This window comes from Ictidomys tridecemlineatus, chromosome 7, assembly GCF_052094955.1.
Source record: "Ictidomys tridecemlineatus isolate mIctTri1 chromosome 7, mIctTri1.hap1, whole genome shotgun sequence".
Classification (NCBI taxonomy): domain Eukaryota; kingdom Metazoa; phylum Chordata; class Mammalia; order Rodentia; family Sciuridae; genus Ictidomys; species Ictidomys tridecemlineatus.
In genome coordinates, this window is record NC_135483.1 from 12,804,305 (window position 1) to 12,824,115 (window position 19,811).

General features: G+C 53.0%; 1 long non-coding RNA gene across 11 annotated transcripts in view; it reads right to left on the reverse strand.

Annotated features, from left to right (window-relative positions):
* Positions 1-19,811, reverse strand: part of LOC106144726 (uncharacterized) — a 498,034-nt gene that overhangs the window by 256,311 nt on the left and 221,912 nt on the right. Inside the window, exon 5 of one of the 11 annotated variants that reach the window (XR_013423796.1) lies at positions 16,232-18,867. The exons of 9 other annotated variants lie outside the window; for them this stretch is intronic. This is a non-coding gene — a long non-coding RNA (uncharacterized LOC106144726). Of the gene's footprint in view, positions 1-16,231; positions 18,868-19,811 lie in introns of those variants that run through there. One more of the 11 variants, XR_005737688.2, reaches the window with a different exon arrangement.

Sequence of the window (19,811 nt, forward strand, 5' to 3'; positions counted from 1 at the left end):
TGGTACATGTCACAGCGCTAAGAAGAGGCAGGAGGTAGGACCTGCTCTCAGTCCCCACTGCTCAGCCTGTTTTTCTGATGACGAAGCTGAGGTTTCAAGAGATGTCACACAAGTGGTACATGTCACAGCGCTAAGAAGAGGCAGGAGGTAGGACCTGCTCTCAGTCCCCATAAAATTCCACCTTCCTGCCTCTTTGTCCTGATTTCCTGTCAGCAAAGGCCACCACGCCAGGCCTGCGGGCAAAATGGCAGGTGGTGTGGGGAGGCTGGTACCTGATGGGCCGAGGTCAGCAAGTACCTGATGGGCCTCCTTTGGAAGCTGTGTGTGTGCCGCAGTGTGAGGTGTGCACGAGTGTGAGCCCGTGTGTCCCCTTGTGAGTGTGTCCCTGTGTGCATGTACACGTGCTCAGTGCAGAGGAGACCTGGGCACAGCAGAGCTGTCTGGAAAGACATGGGGACCCAGCTGCTCTATGAGGAGACACTGATTTCCATAGCAGAGGAGTTCTCTATCTCTGTCTCCTGTAATTCTCCCTATTGTGACAGCCACCTGCTTAAAAGTCGCTTGGGTGGCAGCAATTCTGCTCCCACTTTCGCCAGCTCTGCCCCATACCCATGGGGCCCGTGAGGGGAATGTCATGGCTTCATTATACAGAGAAGCTAAGGCTTGGGGAGGTAATGTGACATTTCCCAGGTCACCCATCTTGTGACTCAATGGTGGCTTCGTGGACTCAACTGTGACTCATTTCAGACACACGAAATAGTGCACATGGGAACATAATGAACTCTCAGGTACCCACCAGCCTATTTAAGGTAGAGATCCTTTCACCCCAGAGGTGACTTGCAGCCTGATTTGAGGTTTCTCATTCTTAGATGTTCTCACCGTCCACTTTTTAGGGATGAGATATGTCCTGGTTACTCCCTCTGGTCCCTAGCTCTACCCAGATCTGTCTCTGTCCTGCAGAAAGCTGGCCCCAGGGAAGGGCATCTCCTGACTCCCTCTCTGTCTGGCTCTAGTTGGGCTCAGCCCAGAGCCTGGGACACAGGAAGGAAGAGACTGGGGTGTTTCCTCCCTAACTTCGTCCCTGCTAGGGTTCTGGGGTTCTGGGGTCTTCCTGACAGCCATGCTTTGGGTGCCACATTGGCTAGCCTCAACACTGCCTCCTCCCTTACCCCTTCAGGTCACTCCCGTCTTGCTGGTGCCTGGGGGCCTCAGAAACTCTTTTCTGTTCTTTAACACTTCTATGTTGAGTAGGTGCCCATAACAGACCACCCAAAACCTGGTGGCTGAAAAAAAGACCCAGGCCTTTGCTCACAGTGCCACAGGTGGGTCATCTGAACTGGGCTCAGCTGGGCGGTTCTGCTCAGCATGGTGCTGATTGGACTCGCACATTTGCACTGGACCAGGGTCAGCTGGCCCTGGTTGATGCTGACTGTGGGACTGTCTGTCTCTTCAAGAGGGCTCGGAAAGGCTCTCACCAGTTTCCTTACAGGCACCAGAAGCTCTCTGAAGAGTGAAGGCACACACCACCAGCCCTCTGGGACTCACCGTAAGGCACATTTGCTCAATCACCAAAACAAGTCACCAGGCCAGCCCAGAACATACTTTATACACAGAGTTACGAATCATGGTGCTGTAGATGGGTAATAATAAGTGTAACGCATTCCACTGTCGTCATGTATTTAAAACATAAATGAAAAAATAATAAAAAGGAATAAAGGGGGGATAGATCCCACTTCCAGATGGCAGGAACATCAAAGGGGGGGTGCATAACAGGGTGGGAGGAATTTGTGGCATCCAGCAAGCCCCCAGCCCTGCCATTACTGTGGAGGGAGCTTCTCTTAGTATTCCATCAGTGTCCTACAGGGACACTGACAGGCAAGAAGATGGCATTTTTCAATGACATCCCCTTGCAGCTGCCCTCCGAGACTGCTCTTATGCTTGCCATCATCTTACTGAGACCCACTGCTCTTCCGACACGTGGCGCCAGTTCACTTACCTTCACGCCTGTGGAAGGCTCTTTGCACGAGTTTCCGGCCATTCTCCTGAGGATGGGCATTTCGATGATCTGCATTTTTATTGTTGCAAATGGTATATTTCTCCCCTGCACGCAAGAGTTCTCTGGGGACTACAGTGAGGAATGACGTTCTGTCGTGTGATGCTGCCAGATCACACTCCAAAGTCAATAGAGTCCTTCAAGAACAAGCAGGACCTGAGAGCTCAGCACAGCTGGAAAACCGGGTTTACCTTACATTATGCAATTATGTGGTTGGTTTTTTGTTTTGGTTTGGTTTGGTTTGGTTTTTGTTTTTGGTACTGGGGATTGAACTCAGGGTACTTGACCACTGAGCCACATCCCCAACCCTATTTTGTATTTTATTTAGAGACAGGGTCTCACTGAGTTGCTGCTTAGTGCCTCACCATTGCTGAGGCTGGCTTTGAACTCATGATCCTCCTGCCTCAGCCTCCGGAGCCACTGGGATGACAGGTGTGCACTGCCTGGCTGCGTTTGGGTTTTGAAGAGCTGTAGCAGTATCTGGTTGGAATGAACCTGCCATCCAACAGCGTTCCCATGAGAAGGTCCAACAGCCCTTTCTTGAGCCCTTGACAATCCACAGGGGAAGCCAGATACTTTTAACAGTGGTTTGCTCATAGAGAAAGAATGATTTTGAAAAAAAAGTCCATCCCATTCTTAGCAGTGCTGTGGAAGCCTGTGCCTGCCCAGGGGACGTGTGGGGAAAGGGAGCAGGAACAAGAGAGGAAGGTGGCAGGATAGGTTGCGTTCATCCCCCAGGACCGTCCTGCCCTGCCAAGGACTGTGTGCTGAGTCCCAAGGGCCATGAAGGGACCCTGAAGAAAGTTGGGCCGGAAAGAAGTAGGTTCAGATTAGGGGCTTAAAAGGTCATTCCACCTGGAACGTTCAGAATGATGGCCGAGGGACCAAAGAGGGGACCGTAGGTACAGAGACCCTGAGAGAGATGCTAAGGCACAACTGAAGAGACCCAGGGTGGAGAAGAGAGTTTGGATAAGGGATGCTCAAACTAGTAAGTAGAGGCCGGGGTGCTGCTGAGACGTCTTATCACACAGAGGACAGCCCAGCAGAAGAGTCACCCAACCTGCAATGCCCGTGTGCCGCGGTTGAGAAGTCCTCCCGAGGGAGGGGACAGAGTTCAAATAAAACTGGCAGGTAGTCCTTACAGGTCCTGTTAACCTTGACCATTTGTTTCTTTATCTGTAAAACAAGGATGATGATAGTGCCCTTTTCATAGGACTGACAGGAAGACAAAATGAGATCTGCATTTCAAGAGCCCTATGTCTTAATTTATGTTGGCTCTTCTTATCATGGGAGAACCATTGGCAGATCTCAGTGAAGGCAGCAGTCGGGCGGATTCTACTGCCACAGCTGAGAGACCTCCCTCCCGAGCACAAGGGTTAGAGCACAACAGATTTCTACTTACCAGTAATACGACAGTTCAGGAGTGTCTCCTCCTGGGGGACAGCTCCCATCCACATGCTAATTTCAGGTCCCAGGTGGATCCACCTGGAATCTGGAACCTTGTTCTTTTCCTCCAGCCCAAGGCCAGGAACGAAGTACATCCACTTCTTAAAGTCCCATGAAGCGGGTGGGCACACACTCTGTTCACCCTCCATGGGTGAGAACTAGTCGTGTGGCCACACCTAGAGGCAGAGGAACCTGGGAAATGCAGATACAGGCCAGGAGCTACCTCTGTGCACCAGGACTTCTCAACCGCGGCACACTGGCGTTGCAGGCTGGGTAACTCTTCTGCTGGGCTGTCCTCTGTGTGGTAAGACATCTCAGTAGCACCCCGGCCTCTACTTACTAGTTTGAGCATCCCTTATCCAAAGTTCTTGGGACCGTAAGTGTTTCATATTTCATATTTTTGGGGGGATTGTGGAATATTTCCATGTACATAATGACACATATTGGGAGTGGATGTGTTTTATAGAGACCTGATACACATAGTCTGAAGTCAATTTTACACAATAATTTTTTAATAATTTGGTGCATAAACAAAGTTTCATGGTGTGGGCTTTTCCTCTCTCAGTGTCATGTTGGCATTTTAAAAGCTTCATATTTGGGGTCACCCAGCCCTCCCTCGCTGGAGGATAATCAGACTCGCCAGGGAGACCAGTCAAAGTAGGATCTTTGACTTAGATATGCTCAGATCAGGTATGCTCAATCTGCAGATACTGATAATGTGTGTATACACACGCACACGCGTGTGCGCGCACACACACACACACACACACACACACACACAACCTTGGCCACCCCTCACCAAGTTGTGGCAACCCAAAATGTCTCCAGACATGTCTCCAAGGGAGCAAGGTCAGCTTATTGAGAGCGTCACTGTACACAAGGAAGGGAAGAGGATTCGGAGGGCAGGGAGTGCTGGCCACCGCTTCACTCAGTTCTCAGTCCCTGCAGAAGGTGAGCTCTGTGAATGATGGGCTTGGAACATTGCCTTTCCCGTCAGACCCCAGCTCCTCACCTACAGTGACACTTCACAGGGAGGTGGTGCCCAGCAGGTTCTACAGACCACAGCAGGAGCTACTGCCCAGCTGTCCCCAAGTGCTTTCCACGAGCCACGCACCATGCCTAGAAAAAATGCTCTCTCTCCTTGAGGCAGGAAATGACGAGAGCAGCCGCAGCAGCAAGAGCCCGGATGCACTGGAAGAAGGAAATTTCATGGCTCCTGTCCACCCTCCAGCCCACCTCTGGAGGTGCTGAGTACCTGGTCCCTGAAGGAGAACATTGAGCCCCTGGCTCAGCAGCTGCACCCCACAGCTGCTGACTGAACTTTTCTGAAGGTCCTTGTGATGCCCCAGGGTTGCAGATACCCCTCCACGTCTGACCACAAGCCGTTACGTTTTCTGAAAGAAGACCTGATTATACCCTGGGCACCAACCTGCAATTTCTGGTCCACTGAGCGAGGCTCCAGGGGTTTTTAATTCTCCCCCATTTTCAAGGCTCCCGTCCCACCTGTTAAGCACCTCCCCTCCTCCTGGCTCGGACACCTCTGTCAACATCACAGGGCACAGGATGCAGGGGCACGATGGTTACCAGGGGTGAATCCAAGGGGGCGGTATTGATTTCTTGGTTATATCGGCCCTAAAAGAGCCACCTCTGAGAATGGGCCCCTAAGGGCCTGCAAAGATAAAAGAGAGAAACATAAATGGATGTGTTTTTTTTTTTCCTTTAGGGAAATAAAAACTGCAAACAAATTAGCATTTGAGCCCAGATTCTGAAGGATTTATTACAAGAGACCCTGAGCCAGGAGCACCGTGGTACTGGGCACGCAGCACACAATGCAACCGAAACCAAATGGCAAAATCACCTGAGAAACAGCCGAGAAGTTAGATCCAAGGTGAGACTCTTAGAGGGACAGCCAGACTCTCTATGTAACAACAAGGCGTTCACCAGCTTTTTGAAGTTAGAGCCTCTAAACACAGTGCCCTCACAGGTGGCACGAGACCAACGATACTGACCTTAGAGAACGATTGGGAGGAGTAACTGAGACAACAGGTGTGCGACTCCGCCACATACTCAAGTTTTAATAACACTGTTTGTGCTTTGCAGGAAGAAAGAGAGGGAGGTGCTCAGAAAATACGCGTGACTTTCAGCATGACAAGGGACACGAAGAAGTCAAAACCGGGATGACGTCTGAGCAACCTCCTCTACAGAGTATTAGAAACCAAAGGAAAATGTCTATAAACCTGTAAGCAACAGGCCATGGCCCGGAGGGACCCCCCACGGAGGCCTTGTGACACTGAACACAGACCCTGCCTCCCAAAGCCCCACATCCCCACCCCTCACAGAAGGCCAATCTGTCCTCCTGGGGAGAACAAACTTCCCACCCTATCATTCCAAGAGACAAAACCCAAACAGACAAATAAACAAAAGGAATTAAAGAAAGTGAGGTTGAAAGGAGGCAGAGTTCTAAAGGCAACTTGCAAATCAAAACCAGACCTCAGCTGCCAAAGAAGTCAGATGAGTTGGTGGAAGGAAGACCAATGGAATGTTCTGGCCAAATGTCACCACCCCCCCACCCCCGCCCCCCGCTAGACTAGAGGGGCAAGCATGGTCACTCCCAACCTTCAGCTCGAAGGGGGTGGCCAAGGTGGGAAGAGCCCTGCCTACCCCTCTGGTGACTAGACACTCATCCAGGCACCCAGTCCCAGGAGATGGTGAGACAAACACGGCAAAGTGGGCCAGCAAACACGGCAGCTGTTGAGGTCTCTGATGTCCTGGGGGATGGCCCCAGAAACAGGTGCAAGTGGCATCCTTTTTCACAAATGATGTTCAGAGGACAGCCCTGCTGGTCATCTTAAACCTGGTCAAGCTGGACCAGGGAGAGCCCACCACTGCAGAAAATGGCAAAACTCAGACGTGCAGGTGAAAGCGCCCTCTGTGGCCAGGACTCTTGGTTGATACGGGTCCAGAGTGGTTTGGTTTTATGCAAGGGAAACAGTCCTTGGTGGAGCACCTCCCAGGCATTAGGGAGTGGGGACAGGTTCGGAGGTGAGCAACACTCCTATATTCATTCAGCAAACACTAAGCTTCCAGTACATGCCAGCTCTGATAAAAGGAATGGGGTTCAGAGTAGTGAACCAACAACTGGTGGGAAAAGGGCATTTTTACTTCTATCAAGTTTTTCACAGAAATTCAAAAAGAGTAAATGGATCTTCCGAACTTGAATGGTAAACCCAGTGAGAACAGAGTCCAAAGGCTAAGATGAGCCCTAGGATGAATAGGAGTAAGTTAAGCAAGGACCACTCAAAGAACAAGTGGTGGAAAGACAGGAACCTCTGAGCAAAAGGGACATGGAGTGTGAAACAAAGGGGAGTGCAAAACTATCCCAGCCGTCAGGGGTAAGTGTCTTGGTTTGGGCAGCATGTGCTAAGGTACTGAGGTAACAGGAGCAATGACTGATAACAGAATGATGGTTGGCATTTCTTGACTGGTTCCCATGCACTTGGTGCTTTTCAAAGGGCTTCAGGTGGGTTGTCTCATTGAACAGGCACAACATTATGAGGCCCAGTCTACAGATGAGAAAACCAAGGCATGATAAAGCTAAGAATTTGCTCAAAGTCACACAGTCCACAAGAGGATTCACACGAATGTCACCGTCTGCCCTTCTCACTTCTGGATTTTGTGGGGAAGGCTGTACAGGCCACAGGAAGGCTCTGGATTTTGAGTCTCCCACGTAATGAAGAGGCCAGCAAGATGTGCCCCACAGTCTTGGCCCCTGAACACGTCACAGAGTCGATAAGAAGGGACAGTCGTGGGCCTTTCGTGTCCACGCCTCTGGTCCAGAGTGAGGGCAGGTTGAATATTCACTTGACTGACTGGCGAGGATTCCATGGGGCTGGTGCCAATTGAGTGGAGTCAGGTGGGAAGGGAAGGAATTCAGGCCAAAGTCACTGCACACACAAAACCAGGGGAGCTAGAAAAGGCAGGTGCCTGAGGCAGCGGGCTGGGGGCCTGAGGGGCGCAGGACAGGGTGGCAAGAGCGAGTTCTGCACCCAGCTGGTCTGCAGCAGGGAGCCCAGAGCCCCAGGGCTCCTGCATTCTGGACACTGTCGCCCTGCAGTGTCAAGGAGGGTGGAGGCAAACCTTAGCCAGAGTCCCCTGTGGACACTTTGAGAGGACTCAACATCGGTCAGGCTGGGCACCTGCAGCTCCAGGCGGGTGAGGCTGCGCGTAGGAGACTTTTCTCTCAATTTCACACACACACACACACACACACTCATGTTCCTGAACCCTGGTGAACCTGAGACACCCACCAAGAGCTCCCAAATCAGGGAAAAGGCAAGAGGTGAATGGGGAAAGCACCCGGGCTCAGGGGAGCCTGGCCCCCACCCCATGTCCCCCTCCTGGAAGAACTGCATTTCCCAGCCTCCCTTGGTGTGGGCCACAAGGCTGAGATTTAGCCAATGGACGGGGTGCGAAGGCAAGCGAGCCTAGCCTATAAGCAAGACATATTATGTATGCGGTGATGGCTTTAGGGTCTGTCTGTTGCTGAGCGAGTCTCCATGGTTCAAAGAGCCTGCTGCACAAGCCAGCAGCATCCCTCTCTCCTGGGAACCAGGCCTCCTGCAGTTCCACGCTGACGCTGCTGAATCAGAAACCGCGTAGGCGGCTGCAAATTCTCCGCAGGTGACACTGCGTGGCCAAAGTCTGGGGGCCCCTGACTTGTTCGGATAGGTTCCCGGTGCCCTTCACCTTTGCGGGCCTGTTTCCTCCTCTGTGGAATGCAGTCAGGAACAGCTCCCTTTGCGGCACTCATGGGAGCATGGCGTGGGTGACAGACTGAAGAATATAGCATGGGAGCTGACACTGCTGGTGCACCGTAAATGTTAGTTTTTTAATTTATTTTTAGTTGTCGAAGGACATATTTATTTATGAATGTGTGGTGCTGAGAATCGAACCCAGTGTCTCACCTGCGAGGCAAGCACTCTGCCCCTGGGCTAGAGCCCCAGCTCAAGGTTAGTCCTTAAAAGTGTTAAATGATAGCTGTCCCCTTTCAGTTGGGGGCTGGTGCCTGGGTGTCGTCAGACATAGAGGTGGGGGGTTCCTGCCTCGTGGCGCTGGGGTGCCCCCGTGGTTTCTGCCCTGGTGTAGCCCCCTCTAGCTGAGCGTGGGCTGGAGTGGACACTGATGTCTAGTGAATAGAATGTGCTGAGGCCCGCTCTCTTCAAAGACTCTAGAGACTTCTTTGCCTCCTGAAGCTCCGGGAGGCCCTGGGATTCCGTGGCTGTGGCTGTGTCACTCCATTGTCTGTCTCCTTCACATGACCCATCTTCTCTCCCTCTTCTCTACTGCCTTCTTTCAGGACATTTGCCATTGGATTTAAGGACCCCTAGGGAATCCAGAGTGATCTCATCTCAAGATCCTTCACCCAATTATGTTGGCAAAAATCCTTTGTCCAGGTGAGGCCACATTCAGAAGTCCTGGGGTGGGGACATGTCCCTTGGAGGGCCACCATTCCACTCACACGGTGCCCAGACCGTCATATTCAACATTCTGTTCCCTTGACCAAGACCCCTCAGGATGTCCATGACACAAAGACAGAATCAGACCCGGGTTTTTTTGAAGAGAAAGGCAGCAGAGCATAACCAGTAAGCAACTGGGCTTAAACCAGCTGAACCCTTCTCAAACCTCATCCACCTACAAACATGAGCTCGTTAGGCAAATCACCCAGCCTCTCGGAACCTCAGCTTCCTCCTGTGGGCATCGCAATGACACCTCTCCTGGGGTCTTCTGAGGACTGGGCTAGCAAGTGCTAAGCACCTACACAGCCCCTGGCGCCCAGTAGGGCTGCAAAGTGCAGCACAGCCCAGCACACAGCAAGTGCTCAAAAGAGGCGCACCACTTGGCTGGCATTGCCTTGGCTTGGCTCCTAGAAAACCCCCCACCCTTTGCTCTCACTGCTGGAGGGACGCTCCCCTGCCCAGGAGGAGAAAGGGCGGGGGAGGCCCTGGGGGCCCTTCCTGGGACATCTGTGGACAAGGTATCCCAGCCCTGCCCTGCCATCGCCTGGCTCCCATCCTCCAGCCATGCCGCATGCAGCAGGGCTGGCAGCAAGCTCCCTGGGCCCCTCATTGTTATTCCTGGCATGAGGTCATCCTGCCAGAATCCTCAGAGGCCCATAAAAATACCCGCATTGTGTGTTTCATCAGAGCAGCCCGAAGCCACGTGGCATCTTCCTGAGACACCAGGTTCTGAGAGCTGACTGCTTCCCAGGATGGTCTGGTATGCGCGAGGCAGAGGGAGCGCCTGTGAACCAGAGTAACCCAGGCCAGGCGCCAGCCCGGGCCACGCACCTCCAGGCTGCAGGGAGCTCGGATGGAAGGGAGCTCCCTGGGATTTTCTGTGTGCTCCTGCTTTGGGCCACACTCAGGTAGGCCTGGGTGTCCCCTCTGCTACTTGGTAGCCGTGCCACTTTAATGATCTTCACTGAATCTCTCTGTGCTTCAGTTTGAGACTCTGTAAAATAAAGTGGGTGATAATAACACTTACTTTATAGGGTTCCTGGTAGACCAAAGTGGGTAATGCAGGCGGAAGCTGGAAGAAAATGTGCACAGCATGTATGTGTAACCCAGGACTTGCATCTAGAATATGGCGGGGGGGGGGGGGAGGCACTTACAACTCAGTAAATAAAAGACAAACAACCCTCCTTCCAAATGCAGAAAGACGTAGACACTTCTTAAGAGCAGATAGATCCAATAAACACATGGAAAAAGCACAGGGCCTGGGAAGGAACTTGTACCCACAATGGGATCCCCTTTGGCACCCACTAGCATGGCCAGAGACAGCAATGAGGTCGATACCCAATACCACGTGCCGATGAGGGTGTGGGGCCCCGGAGCTCCCACGGCCTCCTAGTGGAAGTGAAAAATCAACACGGACATCTGGAAAATCAGCTTGGCAGTTGCTTATAAGGCTAAAAATACACGAAATACGCTTCCTATATGACCCAAAGATTCCACTCCTAGGTATTTCCCCCACGACATACGTCTGTACAAGACTCGTATATGAAAGCTCACGGCAGCCTGCTCGTCACCCCCCAGAGTGACAAGAGCCACGATGCCCAGCAGCACTGAAAGGACAGACTGCGCAAGGCATCCTGGGGACAGGACGCTTTGTAGCCACAGGCTGCTGGCGTACATGAGCCCTGCAGGGACCTCGGAAGCGCTACTCTGAAGAAAAGAAGCCAGACGTGGAAAATACACACGATTCGGGTTCTAAAACAAGATGGCGGTGCAGCCATCGAGCCCCGGGACCTCTGTGTGAAGGCGGGGAGTCAAAGGGGCACAGGGAGACCGTCTTGGCGTGATGGAAATGTCTGGCACTCCTGCTTGCGGGTGAGGAGACACGGGTGTAAAACTGCGTTCGTTGTGAACTTCAGATCTTCCTTGTACGGAAGTTGTATCTGAGTGAAAGATTAACCAGGGGTGTTGTATGTGGAACGCTCAGCAAGGGGACCAAAGCTCCTGGGGGGATGCAGGCAGCGTTCACTATTAGTGGTTTGCACAGGTGAAACATTGACGGATTGTGTTGTGAGTTCAGTGTGCAAACTCACTCCTCACTAGACAGGGAGCCCCGCTGAGTGGAGGAAACCCACCCACAAGATCCCAGGTGAAGGCCGCTGTGCCCGACCCCTTCTTTCTCCTGTAAGCCAGAGCCAGAAGAGGGTGCTCAGCTTGCAAAGATGCAGATCCAGGACAGGAGGATGGAGAGGGAGTCTTTGGGGAGGGGTAAGAACAGGTGCAGCAAAGACGTGCGGGTGCCTCAGGGGTCCACAGCCCAGGACACTGCATGGGCGAGTTCCAAGGTGCCCGACACAGCTGTGGGCACGAGGCTGGGCCTAGCCCTTAGGCTGTAGGCTTGGAAGGCAGGACAGTCTCCCCCGGCCTCCCATCTAGGACTCTTCCTGAACTCCCCTAGTGGATGCCTCCTGTAGCCTCCACTCTTTCTGGAGTCCCATCCTCACCCTGTGCTGGGCTGAAGCAGGGGAAGCTGCTCCCAGCGAGGGCGTCATCTCCTGCCCTAGACAAGGCCTCCCACGAGGCACTGCAGTGGCCCAGGGTTGGCCTTGAGCTGGGCTCTCTGCCCTGGAGGAGCCTCATCTATTACTGGTGAGATGGGCCAGACGAGCTCTCCCACTCCATGGGTCTCAGCGTCCACCCTGCATGGCTAGGACCTGCCCATTTCTTACCATGAGGAGTCCCGAGGGCAGAGTGGTGAGCTGCTGAGGCCAACATGCAGGATCTTGCTCCTGGCCCCCTGCCCAGCCCATGGGGTCCACCTTTCAGACCTCCAGGGCCTAGCTTTGGCCTAGCCAGGCATCCAGAGATGCTCACATTTGCATAAAGTAATCGCTCAGAGCATCTTTTAAAGAGAAGACCACATCTGAGGTTTACAGCAACAGAAGAAGGAAAAACTAAGATCTCCCTGTCCTCCACTAGCAATCAGACCACTGGTGGCGGAGGGCCCACATTTTGGATGCAAATCCTACAAAGGCCCCGGGTAGCTTTGGAGAAAACACCTTTGTAGGCGGTGGCAGGAGTGCCAACTTTCTGGTCCTCATCAAAAGGCTTTGTCTGTACCTATGAATCAAAAGTCGGAATAGGGGCTGGGGACATGCAGCTCAGTGGTAAGAGAACTGGCCCAGCAAGCACAAGGCCCTGGGTTCCAACCCTAGCACCCCTACCCACCACCCACCAAAAAAGGTCAGAACAGGCTGCACTGAATTACTAAACTTGAAACAAGTACTTTTGTTTGTTTGACGGGGGGAAGAAATTGTCATTTCGGTCTCATGCTGGCTATGTAATTAGCAAAACGCAATGCAAAAAAATAAAACGCTTATTGAAGGAAAAGAAAAAATGAAACAAAACTTTTCCCTTTTTTCCTAATATATATACATATTAGGTATATATATATACACACACTCTCACATAACCAGTGAGCCACATCCCAGGCCTTTTTAAAAATATTTTATTTAGAGACAGGGTCTTGAAAAGTTGCTTAGGCCCTCACTAAGTTGCTGAGTCTGGCTTTGAACTTGTGATCCTCCTGCCTGCGATCTGTCTGGATCTGTCACGGTGCTTTCAAATTTGCTTTCCATGTCTTGCTCTTTCCGGCACAGGGATGTCGATGGGGTTGGGGGTAGGGGTGGGTCACCCCCCCATAGATGCTCATGACCCCAGAACAGGAGAATGTAGGCCAGCCCTGACCCTCCGAAGGTGCCCAGGTCCCTAGCAGGAGAAAAGGCAGGTGCAGGCAGGGGTCCATAGGAAGGGACTGAACCCAGGGAACCCATCAGGAGAGGCAGAAGCAGGACTTGACTGACACAACAGAAATCCAAGATAAAATTACCATCAAGAATTTCAAGATGGCTCCTGGAGACCATCAAGCCCCAAGCACAGAGCCACCTCATTTCTGGTGGTCAGTGTAACTGCATGTTAAGAGCCTGTCCCTTCCTGGTTCAACCAACCTGGGCTGGAGGTCGGCTCACTGTTCGGCCAAGTTACCAATCTTGCCCTTTGTAAAGAGGCGAGTAACGGCGTGACGTTCGGGCTGATCTGAGAACCAGACGCCTGACGGCAAGGCCCACCTCTCCTGTGGCCTTACCCTGCGCCCTACTCGGCTCCCAGAGCTTGGCAGGTACAAATCCAGTGTGCTCGAGTGACAGTCCCGGCAGGCTGGTACCTCCCCACCTCATCACCGACTCAGGGCGTGGAGAGGCCCAACCACACAGCGGGTCAGGGAAACAGCACGGCTCACCTTGAGTCCACTTTGCACAGTGGAAGACAGGGAGAGTGAGCCGCGGCTACCGTTTCCTTTCACTTCACCCCAAGGGGGACCCTGAGGCCAGGTGTCTACCCTTATTTTTGATCATTTTAGAGAGGAGGACACAGAGCCTTGGAGAGGCTTGATACATGACCTCTCACCCCCAGAAGAGCAGCCCCAGGAGCAGATGACCAGGGGCCAGGTTGCTTGCCAAGGCTCCTAGGTCCTAGCATCTAACAGTCAAAATTCCTGACAGGCTGCTGGATAACCACAGGGCAGTCCCTGATACAACCCACATTCTTATAATAAAGCCCCTTTGCAATTTCTAGCTAGGGTGGTATTTTGGGTTGTAAAATTTAGAGGTGAAGAAAAAAAAAAAACTCCAAAATCAAAACCACTGGCTTTAAAATCAGACAGACCCAGATTTGAAAATGACTGTAGCACTTGCAGGCTGAATGACCTTAGGCAAATTACTTAATCTCTCTGAGCATCAGTTTCTACACCAGTAAAATGGATCTGCTTAATAGTGCACTGAAATTTCTGGAACAGAGTAAGTAAAACAAAGTTAAAAATCTGCCTGGTGCATAGTAGGTGCTCACTAAAAGACAATTCTGAATCCATCAAAGGCCAAACCTACACAGATGTAAATTCTAGGAGCACTTATGAGCACTCACCAACATCTCTGTCTGAAACCCAAGGAGGGGAAAATACAACCAAATTTGGGGAGGTCTGAAATAGGGCCACCATCCATCATGACCTCGGAAATAAGTCTGGGAAGTTCTGGTGACTGGAGGCAGGAAGGGGGAAGTTGGAGAGGCTTCAGTGTGAAAGCGCTTACATTTTCGGAGGGTTTTTTCCTTTATTCTATATAAGGTCTTGCCTATCACTCGGCAGCACTCATTTGTGGTTCGTGTCCTTAGCAGGAAAACATCCACGCTGAACAGTAAGAATGGACCCTGGTTTGGAAAGTCCTCAAAGGTTTTCACGGCTCGGGTCTCGGGTCCCGGGGGGGTGAACGACTCAATTTGAATAATTGCGTTTTGAGGATTTCCAGGGGAAGCACCCCGGCAATCTTCTGACTGGGGATCTCATGACCCACAGATCCAAATACAGAGGATCAGTACATTTGGAAGATCCTCCTTGGGCAGCCCTGCATTAATTGAACAAATATGTATTAGTCTCCAACGTGTGCGGGGCACTCTGCGAACCAGGCTGGGCGGGGCGTTGGCAACGGGTGCCACAGATGGGCCACCTGGGACCGGCGATGCCTGGGAGCCAAGGAAAGCCCCTGTAAGGCAGGCAGAGTCCAGGTAGAACTGAAGGCCAGCGGTGCCGGGGGTGGGGGGGCTGCTGTCACAAAGGGCCACAAACTGGGTGCCACAGAAAGGGATTCTCCTACCGCTCTGAAGGCCAGACACCTGGTGTCACAGTGTGAGCCAGGTCCTGGTCCCCCCTGCTGCACCCTGGCGCTGGTGGCTCTGGTCACCCTGGTGCTCCTTGGCCTGCGGACCCTCTACCCCCACCTCTGGCTCCATCTTCATGTCACCTTCTCTGTGGCCTTATAAGGATCCTACTTATTGGGTTAGGGGCCACCATATCCCATGAGACTTTGCCTGAATTTAGAAATACCCGCAAAGATCTTATTTCTAAGAAGAAGGCCACATTCACGGTCTGAAGCCTCTTTGGGGGGCACAATTCTACATACTGAAGAGCACCACAGAGGGCGGACAGTCCGCAGTAGCCAGGGCAGGGGATGGGACACTGGGACAGGAAGAAGCTGCAGGCCTGGAGGCCAGGGCAGGAATGGAACAGGAGCCACAGCGTTGGATGGCCCGGGAGCCAGAGGTGGACCAGCGGAATTCACCCACTTTCACCCCAGGAGGATGCGCCCTCCACAGCTCACGCTGCCTTGAACCCCAGAGGGGCTGCCGGCTGCTGGGGTCTTGGGAAGCAGGCCTGTTCTCTTCCCCGCAAGCTCCAGCCGGTGCCTCGGGCAAGTGGCCTCCCTGGGCTCTCAGCCTCCTCTAAGGCTCAAGCCAGCGAGACTGGGTCTCCACTGGGCCTCAGCCTCCTCTAAGGCTCAAGCCAGCAAGACTGGGTCTCCACTGGGCCTCTGCTGGCAGCCGGCTCTGAGTTCTGACTTCAGCTCTGAGTAATCGTGGGTTACTGTCACTGCAGACGGGAAGGACACCCTCTGGGGATGGGTCATGCCTCTGCTCTTTCTAGAACCCAGGCTATTTCTTCTTTTTCTCTGTCTCATTTTACTAGGAACCTTGGTCTCCTGGGTCCTCCAACTTCCCAAAGTAAACCTCCTCTTCCCGAGTTCCCCGGTCCCGTGGCGCATGAGCCCAGAGACCGTCAACGGTTTCCCGCAGCTCCGTCTCCACTCAGCAGCCACAGTGACCGCAAAATGCAAAGGCACCTGCCTCAGCCCTCCTGGGACACCTTCCCCATCTCGCTTCAGCTCTTGGCTACACGGTGCCCTCCCCAGCCGGACTCCCCGGCTGCTCCTTCGCACCCACGGTTTTGTGTTAGACTTAACCCAGGTGACCCTGCACCTCCGTCCTCCCTGGACCACTCAGGGGAGCAGAGACCTCTCCCACCGCGTGCATCACCACCTCCCAGAACCACGCCATGGGGCCACTCGGAGGACGCACCCGGACGGTCTTCAAATAAATGCATATTCACATGACGAGGTAAAACACATGCACAAGGTTTTTTAAGAAGGAGAAAGGAGGAAGGGCCGGAGGGAGGACACTCGGAAGACTGCAGACTCTCCAGCTAATCCCTGGTCGGCCACCCCAGACGTCACTCCTTGCTGCTGCCAGCACCATCCATCTGTGAGCCAAGCCACCAGGCTCAGGGGCTGAGGCAAAACTGGGAAGTCACCCAACAGTGAAGACGAAAACCAACAGAAGCCATTAGCAAAGTTTATTGTCAAAGAATATTAAATAAAAAAAATATGCTCATGGCACAGTTTTAACTAAAAGAGCAAGTTGGGAAACAGCCTCTAAAATAAAATCTCCATATATACGTACACACACACACACACACACACACACACACACACACACATACACACAGAAAATGTACTAGGAAATTATATGTTAAAATGCAAGTTGGCTCTATTTTATTGGAGATTAATCTGGTTATTTTTATTTACTTAAAATTTCTCTAGTGACACTACAACACTTTTGTAGTGAGAAAGAAAGTAACTGAAGTAACTGTCACTTTATTTATGCGTATGATAAGCCCTTGGTCAGCTGCCAGAGGAACAGTGACCCTGTGAAGGGAGAGCCCAGGGGACAAGGACAACTTCCAGAGCAGACAGGAGTGGACTAGGAGGTTCACGTGGGCATTCTGTTGCCCTCTGCCCACTGTGACCCTGGGCAGGCCTCTTGGAGTTAGAAGGTGCCACATGTGGCCTTGGGCCCTTGGCCCCTCCAGGCTGCCTTGAAGTGCCTCTGGAAGCGTCCCTCCTCAGAAGGCCAAGAGCACACAGTTCTGTGTCACCTGAGGAGGACGAGTGCATGAACTGGTGTTACCATGTGCAGTGACCAGAGAGGTCCAGGTAGGTGGCCAGCTGGGTGACGCTGGGTGAGTCGCCTCATCTCAGGGCAGGAGCGGTCTGTAGAAGGGTCATGACGCCCCCACAGGAGGGGCAAAGGGCAAAGGTAGCTTTCAGACAACACCCCTCTCAAATGCTAGCCAGCCACGATGCCACTTCATTCAGAGCAGAAACAGGCCAGGGCGCCACTGCCCTCCGGGGGCCTGGGGGCCTGGAGGCAGGAGGAACTCAGTCCCCAGGACAGGCTCAGTTGGGGGCTGCCAGCTGGGCTCTGCAGGGAAGGCTGCGCCTGGGAGGGGTGCGGGCACCAGGCGTTTTCCCACTGAGCACCTGCTATGTGCCGGGAGCCACATTATCTCACACAGAAGATCCTGCCAGGCAGCCACCACCACACTCCTTCTTAAAAAGAGAGGGAAGTGAGTCAGCACAGAGTGTGAAGCAACCTGCTCCAGGTCACACAGCCTCTCTGTCTTCCTCTGAGGGCAGTGATCCACCCCGGGGTGGAGGGGCCACCACCAGAAGGCAGGCTTAACCGCCATCCTGACCGCCCAGTGGGCAGGGCACGAGGGTGATCTAAAAAGCCTGCTGTCCCCTGGCCACTGCCTTTCCATTCTCACCACCTCAGCAGCCCTGTGCGTGGCCTGCCGATCACAGAGGCGCCGTCCACCTGTCCAGCCCTGAGGTCAACCATTGTCCCTGGTCTGGCATTGTTCTCTGTGATCCCCAAACCCAGGGCTTTTCCTAGGGATGGAAGGGGTCTCAGTCAGAGCTTGGGAGTGACAGGGAACAGAGGCTTTGGATGAGCTCCCTGCGCATGCCCCCACCCGGACCCAAGGCCACATACCAGAAACCAGTCCTGGCGGGGGCAACAGCAGTTGGGGGGGCGGCAGGACTGGTCTAAGGTTCTTCCAGGGGGAAGAACCCTGGCAGAAGGGTATAGTGTATGCGCAAAAAGGAGCAAGACAGGTGACCCCAAAGGAAACTCGGGGAGCCTGGGTCCTGGATAAACTCAGGCAGGGCCTGCTAGGAACACTTGCTTTCTGGTCAGCCCACCTGCTGGTACCACTGGACACGGGGCTGGAGTGGCTGAGGGGCAGGCAGCGTGCTCACCACGGGGAACCCACCATCCGTCCTCTCCAGAAACATTTACAAAGCATTCGCCATGCTCCGGGCACAGTTCAAAGCCATCAACCAAACCAACAAACCAGGTGCTACATGCGGAAGTCCTGGTGGGCACGCCGAGCCCCTCCCAGCCCCCACCTGGGCTCCTGCTCCTGTTTGGGGACCCACTAGCCTCGGGGAACTCGCCAGCCTTTGGTGGTCTCTGAAATGCTCCTCTGGTGGTGGTGTTGTAGGATTCTGGGAGCCTGTTGTTCTGTCCTGCCGGAAAAGAAAGAAAAAAGATCTGCAGACTGTGACGTGGCTGCAGGACAGAGCCCACCGCACTGCTCAGCTGGACGGGGATCAGGGAAGCCCTCAGGTGCAGACCTCAGGGTACTTGACACAAGATGTCCATCCCAGGAAGGTCTCCTTCACCAGCCCAGAATCCAAGGTCCTGAGGGGCTCTCACCTGTGGCTGCCGATCATCAGAGAGAGTGACAACACCGAGCAGAGATCTTTGAATATCTCTCACCCAAGCTATAAATAAAGACCACTTATCATAAGATTGCCGAGTGGACACTAAGTTTTGGACACCTGATACATCATCTTATTTAATCTTCATGAGAAACCAGCGTGGGAGATGTCATGGTTACCATCTCACAGACTGGAGATCAAGTCCAGTGAGGCTGAGGTGTCCGCGATGGCATGGTTTACTATGATGGAGGAGGGAGTGGAAAACCTGTCTCCCGAGCTCACACAGTGGATGCCCTCCTGCACCCCGTCAGTAGCCTGTATTTGAGGCTGTAAAGCAGGCTGTACCTGGTGGGCCACCTCCTGTGTGCGTCTCTGGCCCTGGGCTTCTTGCAGGACATGCCGTCTGTCCCTAGTGAATATGTCAGGAATGGACAGGTGAGTTAAGTTTCTTTTTACACAGAAACGAAAGTAACACCTCCATCCACATGAGAGCCAGGCCACTGCGCAGTCAGTTAAAGCTAACCCTAAATATCTTAGAGACGATATCGAAAATTCACAACTGGGGCTCACCGCAGGTTTCCGACTTGTAATGCCTGATACTACCTGGGAAAATGAAATCCGTCATCATCCGTACACAGGAAAACCTTGACGTTCAGAGCCGGAGTCCTTAAGTTTTGCTGCAAATGGCCCAATAGTATAGATTTTAGGTAATAGGGGCCGCATGTCTCTCTTCAACGATTTTATTCCACCACTGCAAGAGGAAGGCAACCACAGACAACATGTAAAGGAATGGGCCATGCTATGTTCCAGTAAAACTTTATTTACAACACCAGCTGGGGGGCCATACAGAGTTGGTGAGTTCCTGATTTAGAATAGACATGGTTATGTGACTGTTGTTCCATCTCCCACGTGCCAAGAGCCCCTCAGGCTTTCATCTCCATTCCAAGAGGGGTGTTTGCTGAGTGCTCAGGCAGGCCAAGGAGTGTCCTAGGTTCTGGGGCTGCAGTGCTGAAAAAGATAGGACCCTGCTCTCCCCAAGAGTGTTAGTGGGGGCCCTGCCAGCTCTGCTCCTCAGGACATCACTGTAATTTTCAGGTGAAGAAAAGAGGCGCAGGGAGGAGACATCCCAGATCTCGTGAGGGCAGCGCTAAGGTGCCAGCTTGGATCTCAAGCCTCAGTTCTTCCCACAACCCTGTGCCACCTCTCAAAGCAGAATCCAGACCTTCCACTCCAGCTCGGGCTGCACCCCCTCAGCTAGAGCTCATCTGTGGTCACGGGCACCTCTTTGCGGTCCCGTCCGAGTTCCAATCCCCAAAGCAAGACAAATGCACAGAGGAGACGCCCAATTCCAAA